This window comes from Ostrea edulis, chromosome 7, assembly GCF_947568905.1.
Source record: "Ostrea edulis chromosome 7, xbOstEdul1.1, whole genome shotgun sequence".
Lineage (NCBI taxonomy): Eukaryota > Metazoa > Mollusca > Bivalvia > Ostreida > Ostreidae > Ostrea > Ostrea edulis.
The window spans coordinates 14,767,641-14,771,260 of NC_079170.1; positions in this window are offsets into that span (position 1 = coordinate 14,767,641).

The following is a 3,620-nucleotide window of genomic DNA, read 5'->3' on the forward strand; positions in this document are numbered from 1 at the left end:
TTAACCATTGTTGGCACAAATCATCCTTGGGTGAAGGGGATTCAAAATTGTTCAAATGATGGCCAACCCCCTTATCCAAGGGGAGATAATAGCAAATCAGTAAAAATACACTGAATTTTTTTTTAAATCTTCTTCTCCAGAACCAGTAAGCCAATTTCATTCAAACTTAATGTAAATCATCCTTAGTTGAAGGGAATTCAAAAGTGTTCAAATTAAGGGCCAGGTTCTCTTCAAAGGGGAGATAATCACAAAAGTGTAAAAATAGGATGGGGTCATTTAAAAATCTTCTTCTCATGAACAACTGTACCAGTATAGTTGAAATTTACGTGGAAGTTTGCTGACATAATGGAGATTCAAGTTTGTTCATATCATGGCACCCTGGGGTCGGATGGCGCCACAATAGGGGAAACCATATTTTATATGTATTTATATAGGAAAAATCTTTTAAAATCTTCTTCTCAAGAACCATTGAACCAGAAGAGTTCAAATTTACATGGAAGTTTCCTGACATAGTGAAGATTCAAGTTGTTCATATCATGGCCTCCAGGGGTCGGGTGGGGCCACACTAAGTGAAATCATATTTCATATGTGTTTATATAGGAAAAATCTTTTAAAAATCGTCTTCTCAAGAACCATTGAGCCAGAAGAGTTGAAATTTACATGGAAGCTTTCTGACATAATGCAGATTCAAGTTTGTTCATATGCCCCACGGGTCGGGTGGGGCCACAATAGGCGAAACTATATTTTATATGTATTTATATAGGAAAAATCTTTAAATATCTTCTCAAGAACCATTGAGCCAGAAGAGTTCAAATTTACATGGAAGCTTCCTGACATAATGCAGATCCAAGTTGTTCATATCATGGCCCCCAGGGGTCGGGTGGAGCCACAATAGGAGAAACCATATTTTATATGTGTTTATATAGGAAAAATCTTTTAAAATCTTCTTCTCAAGAACCATTGAGCCAGAAGAGTTCAACTTTACATGGAAGCTTCCTGACATAATGCAGATTCAAGTTTGTTCATATCATGGCCGCTGGGGGTCGGGTGGGGCCACATTATGGGGAAACCACATTTTATATGTATTTATATAGGGAAAGTCTTCTTCTCAAGAACCATTGAGCCAGAAGATTTACATCGAAGTTTCCTGACATAATTCAGATTTAAGTTTGAAGCTTTATGACATAGTTCAAATTCAAGTTTGTTGAAATCATGGCCCCCGGGGTGTCAGGTTTTGCCACAATAAGGAAAACCGTATTTCATATGTGTAAATATATTATAAATTTTTAAAAATCTTCTCAAGAACTACTGTGCCAAAAAAGTTGAAATATACATGGAACCTTTATGACATAGTGCAGTTTCAAGTTTGTTCAAATCATAATCTCCGGGGGTCAGGTATTATATTATCATGACAGGATGATCCAATTATTTTTCTTTGAGTTGTGGTGGATGCATAAGGAACGGTGAATGTAAAACAATTTGTGAATGCTTCTCCTACAAATGGCTCATTGAATACTGCATAAATTTGAAACTTTTTATATACAATCATGATTATTCAACAAGGCATATTATTATGACATTGGTCATTAAATCTTCCTGTACGCACAAAGTGCAGTTCATAATGTCTTTGTTACAGCTGTAAGTTTTCTCCAGTTATGCTATGCATTAAGGGTATGAGACTTAACTTGGAGCATGTTCAATTTGTAAAGTTGGGAAGACATTTGGTTTTTTTATTAAAACACTCTAATTAATTACAGCATCGGTTTGTGAACTTGTTGACATGTGTATACCCAATTACCTGTCGTCATCTCTCTCTGTTACACTTTTAAATTCCAGAAACACTGGACTAAACTTGAATAAAATTCTTGGGTAAAGGGGATTTAAAAATTGTTTAAATGCTCCTTATACAATACAAAATAAAGTTAGTTAAATCGTGAAATGGGGATACAGAGCGGGAAAAACCCATTTAATTTATATGGAAGCTTTCTGATATAGAGCACAATAAAGTTTGTGAAAATGATGGCCATAAAAGTGTGGTCACAATAGGGCAAACCATTTTTACATGTCTTTGAATAGAAAATAATCTTTAAAATTTAATTTTTGTATCAAGAACTACTGGGCCACAAAGTTTGAACTTGCATAGAAGATACCTGACATAATGCAAAATAACGTGTGTAACAGTCATGACACCTGGAGCTCAGATGCAGACATTATCAAAGAAACTATTTTTACATTGGTTTTAAATGTATTATGAAAACCTTTTTTCTTAAGAACCTCTGAGCCAGAAGTATTTCAATGTACCTGAACCTCCCCAACATAGTGCAGAATCAAGTTTCTTAAAATCTGACATGGCTCCTGAAAAGTTAATGGAATAACAATGGGAAATTCATTTTCCATGTGTTAAAGTGACTCAGGTGAGCAATGTGGCCCATGGGCCTCTTGTTAATCATAAAATTTAAAAGTTATTTACAAAATTTTCACACTGCTACATGCACATCATACATGTGCCAACAATTCACCTTATTTGTAGCAATTATTTATAATTCATATCGGAAGGGCTACTTATGCATCATGTACCAAAACAATGGCACTCGATATGAAAAGAAAATAGATTCATTCCTTAAATAATAATGTAATATGTGACAGAAAAACTTAGAATTGTGGATTTACTTGATGATGTTAATCAATATGACAATCTTTGATATCTTTTCACCTTAGTAACGCTACACTGTACATCTTCCATCTTTTCACCCTGCGTTATTTTCATTTTCAAGCATTTCATCAAAATAAAGACTATTATGAACCCCAATTTAGTAAGAAATTGAATGTCTTTTTATATTCTTGTGACACATTATCATGGTTCTTTCTCAAATTATTTCAAACCTAGAATTCAGCTCATGAAGCAAACGTCCGTGCGAATTTTCTTAGGTACTCGATATTAATTAAACACTAGTGTTTGAGAAAAGTAACTACTTTCATTCAAAGTATGGGGCATATTCTGTTTCTTAATACGTCTGTGCGTTCCGTGCGGTATGTGTTAGACAAAGAAAACTCTCATTTATGTTGTTTTTTGAGAAAAATAGAAAGACAGATCGCTTCAAAAATCTTGAACCCATGCGTTACTGAATCTTTTCACCATGGTCACGATAGTTCACGGTGAAGTAGATGCCATAGCACTGAAATATAAAGTGCAGGTAATAAGAGGGGTAAAGCATGGTCACGTTTATTTTTTAAAAAGGGCTTGGGAATGTCATAAAAATCCCTAGCTTCGTTAATGTCGGACCTTGTCAAATTTGAGGATACCGCTATTCACCAACAATGATCGATTATAACAGCATCGAAATAAATCCAACTTTCCCTAGCATGATTCGCAGAGATTTCATGTGATCATCTCATGGTTTCACACCAAATATCAGCAACCGGTAACGATCATCATCTTTTACCAGAGCCATGCCGTTGTTTACAAACGACTTTATCAACATTGCACGGTGCACTGTATCTTTGAGTTAGACCACAAGATTGGGATGATAATCCACGTAAGTTGACAATCTTAATCCGGGGTGTGACTTACAAGATCTTTGTAACACATGTATTTTTTCAAATCATTACGCTCTCTCGGT